Raw genomic sequence first — 9,467 nt, 5'->3', positions numbered from 1 at the left:
GACATCACATGAGATGCAATTTCTGCAGGGAGAGGACGACCTACAAGTCCACCCATATAGTCATACGATCGCACAGGACAGATGAGAATTTCGTCAGGGAGAGGACGACTACAAGTCCACATATGGAGTTAATACACACAGAGATGAGTAATGTCGGGTGTGCTCAGGACAGGAGCGACTACAAGCTCCGCACTACTGAGTCTATTACATGGCATGTGAGGGATGGATGGGTTAATTTGCGTCGATGGAGGGAGGGACGACGAAATAGCGCACATCTTATTAGGGTCATACAGGGGCATCAGGGAGATGTAAATGGCTGCGAGGAGAGGACGAGCTACAAGAGGCGCACAGGATGTGAGCTCTGGATACGATTGGACAGATGATCAAATGTGTCTCAGGAGAGGAGGCGACTACTAACGTCCACATATGGATGCATAGATTCACATGGGAGATGAAATTGTCTCAGGAGGAGGGACTACTACAATGCGCACAGATAGCGATACATTCGCACAGAGATTATGAGAGTTCTCGAGAGAGAACGACCACAAGGTCCACATATTAGTCATCACTTAGGTCATCACGAGATGAGGAATTCTTGCGAGAGGAGGAGCGACTACAAGGTCTCACAGATAGTCTGACATTCACAGAGGAATTGAAAGTGTCTGCAGGAGAGGGACGACTACGAAGTCCACAGTAGTAGGCATAAGCTATCACATGAGTAGTGAGTCTTCACCTGTTTACAGAGTGTACTGAAATTACAAGTTTTTCGAGAAAATAACAAGAGTATGACCTGGACATGCGCGTGGAGAAAAGGGTAGACAGACTTTGGTCTAGTCGAAGACGAGACTAAACTCGGGAAAGCTGTAAAATGTACGGTTTTTCGGATTTCTTGTGGACTCCTTTTCCCTCACATTGCTAATGAGCGTCTTACGACGTATCTGTGTATACTTGGATTTAATAGAGATACAGCGAGAAATTTTACTGGAGACCGAAATGGGGAAGAATTTAACTTCACCCCGTGAATAACGTAATAATTAATTAAATTATTGTATATTAGGCATTACTTATCTGACGAAATTGAATAGGAGGGTATCTCCAATGTGTACAAAAGTTGTCATGTACAAACCGAAGTGACACGGCTACAGGTATTCCCATGACACTTCGTACACACGGACCATTAACATATTTTTCACTGACTATTATGAGAGTCCAACCTCGAATTGCTACAGCATTAAGAGGGACATAGAGAGGTGAGTCAGGAGTCGGCTGGAGGCTCACTCGACGTCCACCCTCGTCCTCCAAAGGACGTCACACCCCAGCTCCAGGTCTGAGCCGCGAGCGTCGTCACTTCTCAGTTGCCTGTTTTTGTGGGTCTTTGGGCAGGAGCACGTACACTTAGACAAAGGGAGAGACGTGCGACCCTGCACCCTCACAGAACATGAGAGTACCTCCCCCACCTCATGTTTCCTCTTGGACAGTAGTTTCAGTTTTCACCCAGGTGACTATCTCGACCTTTTTCATGTGGTATGAAGATGAGTCATCTTCATGTTCTATGAGCACAAAACCCTTTTTATGAGGATTTGAGAGGAATTTGAGTTCAGTCTTCATTTTCTCTGGAAACGCGCTTGTCTACATGAGGATCTCATTTTTCCATGGTCTATTGATCCGTCGACAACAATTTCTCATGGACTGGAGGGAAATATAATTATCTTGTTATTACAGTAACAATCGATTACTTACAAGGTACGACTTGTTGCGTTGTACGTGTTGCAAAAGTAACCACGGGAGAAGAAATCTCTTCTGGTCCTTACTCTACCTATGTGCACTAGCACAAGTTTAGTTATCCTTGCGTTACTGAGGATTTATTATTACTACGGGTGCGTGAGTTGGTGGTGTAAGTTGTGATGTTCCTTGTCGGACAAACCTCTTACACGTCTTCATCTTCATGTTGCATTGAAACCAAGTTGTACATTCTTCATCTTGCATGTCCCTAAGACTCAAGTTACATTCGGTGCGATTCCTTTCATGCGCAGTACTAACCCAGTTGTACATGTCGTTCACTCCTTTCATGTTGCATGAAACACAAGTTGTACATTCTCATTCTTTCATGTCCATAAACTACAAGTTGACATTCTTCATCTTTCATGTCCATAAAACACAGGTGGTTACATTGTTCTCTTTCAGGTCCATAAAACCACAGTTTACATTTCGTCATCTTTTCATGTCCATTAAAACACAAGTTGTACGATTGTTTCACTCTTTCATGGTCATTAGGAACCCAAGTTGTACATTCCGGTTCATCTTTCATGTCGCGATAAACCAGCAAGCGTTGGGTACATTCTTCATTCTTCATGTCCATAAACCCACAAGTTCTTTTACATTCTTCATCCTGTTCATGTCCATAAACACAACGGTTTACAGTTCTCACTTTCATTTGGTCCATAAACCACAAGTGACATTCTTCATGCTTTCATTGTCCATTAAACACTAAGTTGTACATTCGTCCACTTCATGGTCCATTAAACGCCAAGGTTGTACGATTCTTATCTTTCAGTCCATAACCACCTAAGTATTTACATGTCTCATCGTGTTCATGTCCATAATACACACGTGTACATTCTTCATCCTTTCATTGTCCATTTAAACCAAGTTGTACCATTCTCATCTATTCATGTCCATACAACACAATCTTTACACTCTTCAGTTTCAATTTTAACGTCTTTTTATTCATCAGCCTCATTTCATGATCTTTGGTGTCGTTTGTACGATGACATTGTCATTGCTTCATAAACATGGCGGTGAAGAAGGTGTGGTAGACCAGTCGACCGACACACGGTGGTCAGATACCACCTAAAAATTGGTCGTTTGTGACCCCCTGTGTGTCGACGACAAGAGAAACTAAAGGTCTCCGACTTCGGTCGACCGAGGATGGGTCTTGGACTCAGCCTGAGGTAGGTGCCAGTTTGAAAGAACAGATTCTTCGGTGGTGTAATTGGTTCAACAAAAGAAGTGCCGGCAGCAACTGACACAATTACCGTTTGAAGAGAACCATAATGTGCACTCACCGAAAGCTCCTGATTCAATGTGGGACAACTTTTTCATTGACATAGACTACCAGAAGTGAAGAAAGACTATAGCAACAACCCCCTTTTCGGACTTTGAGTGCGGGGGAAGCCTGCAAATCAATTGCGGGATCCCACTCTCAATGAAAATAGTCGGGATATACGACAACGTTTAAGAGAAGTGTAGACGTCCGCCAAGGTGATTTAGTTTATTTGTGTCGTTGTGATAGTTTATTAGAAGAGTAGACAACGTCCTAAGTAAATGTAAAATAAACCGGACTTACAAAATGAAACAACAGTCTCCACAGAGCGCTCTACGTTTAATGCTTGAAAGGCCCATGGTTGGTGTCGGTATAGCACATACATAATGAAAGTTTTCGACTTATTAAACTCTCAACAGTTATCCTAATTTCTATGACATATATAATCGGACAATTTTTCACGTTTGACGCGATCCTCCTCCGCCGCGAACCTAGAATTTCGGGATTTCCTCCCGACGAGTCTACATCGGCTGAACTGTAAAAACGTTCTGTAAAATTCGTTAGCGACCTCGATCAACGACGATTTGTGACCCTGTCGCAATTTTCATGACAGTGTGTAGTATGAGCTGAGTAGGATCGATAGGAGCGTCGATTGGTTGGGATCGAATTTGTTCGTGACTATAAGAATAGACAGTTCTTGAACATTGGCAAATTATGATTGGAGACGTTAATTTATACCTCTCGTTGCGTAGGGACTTAAGTGGAAAATATAAGATAGTGATAACATCATTGACAGGATATTCCACTGAAAAAGAATCCGCTTGACACCTGAACATCAGCAGGAGAGGACTCTTTAAAGTAGAGACACTACATACTGATATACACCTGAAAATGAGCAGAATAGGGCCCCTTTAATAATAAATTGTGCATTATTTATTTTTGACTTTTCTCTTCTAACACCATTTTTTTTAATTTAAACTTTTTATTAAATGAGATTCTTTCATATAGGATTTACATTTGTGGTTGTAGAGGCGAACTCTCCTACATACTGTATATGCAATGCCGAATAGTATTTGCAAAAGCATTATGTCTTCCTGCTCACCTGAGAACATGAGCAGCGTGTGTTCTTGTCTTTTCCCGTCTACTATGCACGTGAACTTTCCGGCGTCTTCTTCCTTCAAATTTGAGATCTGCAAGTTTGTTTCCCCGTAATCCCTCGATCTCGACACTATAGCACTGTTCCCTGATCAGGAAATACATTAAATCAGCAACAACAACATTTAAAAAACAACATATTTTGTGCTGCAAGCGGTGGCAAATAAAGTATTATTCTTAAGTACTCTATTGATAATCTTACTGAAGTAAAAGTACTAAAGTATTATCATTGAATCAAACTTAAAGTACCAAAAAGTGTCACTGTGCAGAATGATCTATTTCAAAACGTTCAAACATCACTTTAATCTTAAAGCTGGTTATTTTAGAGCTCATTGGAATTCCTTCAACAATTAATTCAGGGCTTGTGAATATATAATAATAATAATATATATATATAATAATAATAGCCTTAATTCAGTATATCTTATTTTGTATTTTATTCTAATGTATTTTATTCTTATTTTTATAATTAATCTAAATCTGCAAAATGACTGAAGTTATCAAATACATGCAATGAATTAAAAACTATGGAGTAATAGTGAAAATACTTAGTTAAAATACAGAATGCAGTATTTTCTACATCACTTTAATGTCACTGCTGGTTCAGGCAGACCTCATTTTAAATACTTTAAATATCTATGGGTAGCTTGTGAACGTACAGAAAGCTGAATTGTATCTTTTATTTTTATAAATCAAATGCAGTGGAGTAAAAACAACATGAATTATAAAGTAGCAGAAAATCTAAAATACTTAATTAAAGTACATCATAATTGTATACACTACTTGAGTACATGTACTAAAATACATTTCCCCACCGGCTGAAGATAAAGTCTAACCAACTGTTTGGATGTTTTAAAACAGTCTGTGTGTTTGTACCATTGCGCTTGAATCCTTTCTTAGGTTTGTTAAAGATCATGTCCACGCCGTGACGCCACTCCACGCTGTCCCTGAAGGAGGTGATCCCACACTGCAGGGTGACCTTCTTCCCCGGCTTACCGAACAACACTTCACCTGCAGCGCAGAGCGAACACAGCACTGCAGAGAGAACACACACTCAGTCTGATGTACACACACACACACACTCAGTCTGATGTACACTCACACACACACTCAGTCTGATGTACACTCACACACCACCAAACTTTTAAATCCAGGCTGAAGACTTTTCTTTTTGCCGCTGCTTTTAACACTGTAACTTGTATTCACGCTTTGCTTTTAAATGTGTGTTTTTAAATGCCATTTCATAATACAGTATGTTTCTTAAGGCTCTCGATGTCTTTCATTTGAATTGCCTTGTGTTGAAAGGTGCTGTATAAATAAACTGGCCTTGCCTTGGAGACTGCACGGTGGATCATTTATCAGGTTAAGGAAGTGAAACATATTTTTTAAAGATATATTAAAAGTGTCTTGTAAATAAATAGGCACATTTTATATACGTTGCCTTCAATTCAATTCAGTCTTTTACCAGAAAGTTTGAAAACACGAGTACAATCATAAGATAAAATGGAGATGTGAGAGATGGCACAAACCCGGAAACGGGCCCGGACACTGAACATAAAGTACTTACAATATATATTACAAAATGTTCTAGAATAAGATTGAGTTCACGTATTATATTACAAACTAAAAAACACCTCACTAACCAAATACTTTTTTTTTTAAAACTACTAAATGGTCCCAAAGCATTATTTTTAAGAGTCGAAACATTGGTTTGAAATAGGTGAAATATATTATAAGCAGAGATATATGACAAAGGGAAAATAATAAAGACATTTCAGAAAGACACTTCTTTAAAAGTCCCCAACAATTAAGTGTATTTAGGATATGACATATTCACCTACTACCTTATTTTAATGGATCATTTATAAAGATCTTTTAGTAGTAGACGTATTTTCACTCACCGATCCCAAAGCAAACGATCGTCTTCATTCTGACTGAGTGTTGAACCTAAGGGGTAAAAATGGCAAAAAAAGAAAATGAATGTCAAGACAAAAGTATTTGAGAAGAGATTTAATGCAGTGCTTCACGATCTGGAACATTTCCAGGTTTGAGATACCACACACTGCTTCTGTGTGAGATGAAAAACACGAGATCCCTAACCACCGAGCGCGAGCTCTCGACTTCCTTCCTCTCTCGTTCTGTTGATTAAAAATGCTTTCTTTTCTCTTGCACAGTAAAAACCTGAAACAAATGTCAGTGGGAAAACTCCAGCATATGTTAGGCTCGTTTGCATTTAATTAACGCTTTCAATAATGCATGTAAAGGTGCTTCGCTGTAAATATATCTGAGAACAGAACTCCTGATAAATCTTTCATTTTTTGTTTCACTCTGTATCCTTTAATGTTTCATGTGTCAAACTCAAGGCCCGGGGGCCAAATCAGGCCCTTGGTGGATTTAATCTCGGCCCGCAGGATAATTTCGAATTACTATTAGATCTGGCCCACACGCACACCTTCACTCCATCCTGAGGGTCTCCTCAGCTCAGAGCCTGACCCCAAACATTGATCAACTTGCACCCAAGATGAGATGCCAAGTATCTGGCTTGAACTAGCATCACAGAGCAGCACACCTGAGTTTAATGGATGTTTCCTTCTGCACTTTCTCTCTCACGACAACAGGGCATGTTTGGTTTGTTCTTTGAGGGAAATAGTTTTTTTGAAGCTGTTGTTGGCCTGTGGGAAAATGTAATCATAAGAAATGACTCTGGAGATAGAGCCATAAGAAATGAATCCAACTGATTATTTAATGTTTAATGTTGTTTTTATAGGCAATAATTTAAGCTTTGTTAGTTCCAGGTTTAATATGTGCAATAAGTTCATTTCAATACGTTTTGCAATAAACATTGAACCAGTCCGGCCCTCGACTAGTACCCATTTTTTTATTTTGGCCCACTGTGTATTTGAGTTTGACACCCCTGCTCTAAAGTTTCATGGTTTTAAAAAGGTTCATAAATCCAGCAAAGTGAAACAAAACTCAACATTTTCTGATCAATTCTCATTTTAAAGTCACAAATTATATCATTTTATTGAAGTTATTTTAGATAGCTGCAGCAATTACAATCCGCCAAGATAATAAGCCATTAAATAATTTAGACACCTGCATAATAACTCATCTAAAAAGTGATATATTTCTCCTCACTTACTGAACTGTAAAATATACATTGTGATCATAAAGGATATTTTCCCCTTAAATCAGATTGACCTTAGTTATTCACGCTACTAGATTACATCATAGGTGCACGCATTTTCTTTCTCTTTAATCTAGTCTAATACACTTCATCATTTCTAACAATAATAAAAAAATACACGATTCAAGAGACACACGTGAAAGGCATTATCAAACTATGAAATAGTCAATAAACATACAATTAAAATCCATCATTACGGTGAGTTTTGCCCACATTAAGGCGTCTTTTTATATTTGTAATTATTGGTTTATTTGGCGGGGACATTAATGAACACTTAAAACATGAAATATTGTTCCAATAGAGTAAAACCCTATGTGCCTTCTACTTCCACAAATATCAAACACAAGAGGCTATTTCATTTATTGACTTTTGCAGAGACACTTTTGCAAAAATGTTTTGATGTTTTGGATCAAGGAGGGTGCTCCAACAAATAAAATGGTGGCATGACCTTGTAATGGAGTGCACTCCTAACAAATACATCTCTTGTATGCTTCACTCTTCAGTGGATGCTTTCAAGAAAGTTACCTTACTTGGACTATATTGGACCAACACTGTCATCTTCCATATTACGAGGCTTTCCTCCTTCAGCCTAGCGCTCCTATGCACTTTGACTGTTTTTATGTTTTCCTGTAACCTTGTCATCTGTATTTGTCTATTTATTTTTGATAATTACTACTATCTAACTTAATTTTGTTATTGAGAATGGTAGAGGTTGGGGATCCCTACATTGTGCAGTGTTTTTTATTTCTTATTGTTATCTACGTACCTTACTTGTCATGTCATGTCTGAGCTGTTTTGTTTGCTGCATTTGAAAGACAGATATTATGTAAAAAAAAATGTAAAAACATGAAATAGCTCTGTTCAAAACTCTGCAGCTAGACTACTTAACGAATACCAAAAGGAGGGAACACATTAGTCCATGTCCTTAGCTACTCTACCCCACTGGCTTCCTGTAACTTTTAGAATCGATTTGAAGGTGGCTTCTCCTCACATACAAAGCTCTAAATGGACAAGGCCCCAGCCACCTTGCTGACTCTCTGATTTAAAGACTACAGCAGCGCCGCCAGAACACTGTGGTGTGATTCATCAGATGCAGGTCTATTAGAGGTCACTACGCCCCAAAAACTGTGGAACACGTTAAGCCAACAATATTAGGGTAAGCCATACGTTACATTTTTTAAAAGGCTCTTTACCAAAGCATTTTACTGATTTACAACTATTATATACTGCACTATCTCTGTGATTTGACATTGCACTATTTCTCCTATGTTTTATTCCTCCATGTTTTATTTTTTATTATTTTATTCCACTTTATGCTTTGCTCTTGCTGCTTGTTTTTCACTGATTGTATTTCTTTAATTCTTACTTATGTAAAGCACTTGAACTGCAACCCCTGTATGAAAGGTGCTATTATGTAAATAAATGTTATTATTATTATTATTATTATTAAAATATGCCAAGGTGACACATAAACATTAAGAAAATGAAAATTACAGACACAGCAGCGTACAAATACATAAAGCATTTAAGAAAGGTTGCAAGAGTAAGAGTAGATACCCAAGGTATTTAGGACATGGAGTGAATAATACAAAATAGCAGCAGTCGATACATAACTGTATAGCGTGTTAGAACATTAATACAATGGAATTACATTTGACACGATGAAGACTGTAATGTCTTGTTCGTACCGTGAATGTGGAAAGCAGAGCCGCGGTTCTCCTGTGCTTCCCTGCAACGAAAAACAAGACGCGCAAGGTTGCAAAAACCCGTTAGAGAGCGGACGAGGAAGTGAGAGAAATGTGCAGTTTGAAAAGGTTTTAGGCCAACGTCTACCCCAGATCTCTGTGGGCTGGGCTGCTTCAAACTGCGCGCTCTCAGAAAGTAGACCTCGAATCCTGTTACCATGTCATTCTCATGATGGCCTAAAGGGACACTCTCTGGGGGGCCTTTTCCAGATTGGTGACATACAGTCAACAAACAAAGGTGGTAATACGGAATACACCAACGTGTATATTATATAGGTATATTGCAATTTTGTCTTTGAGATGTTCACCATTTAATTTCATGATTCTGTTCTGTATC

This window comes from Notothenia coriiceps, unplaced genomic scaffold, assembly GCF_000735185.1.
Source record: "Notothenia coriiceps isolate Sejong01 unplaced genomic scaffold, NC01 NC01_scaffold00000339, whole genome shotgun sequence".
Taxonomy (NCBI): Eukaryota; Metazoa; Chordata; class Actinopteri; order Perciformes; family Nototheniidae; genus Notothenia; species Notothenia coriiceps.
This window is presented reverse-complemented; position numbering follows the sequence as displayed.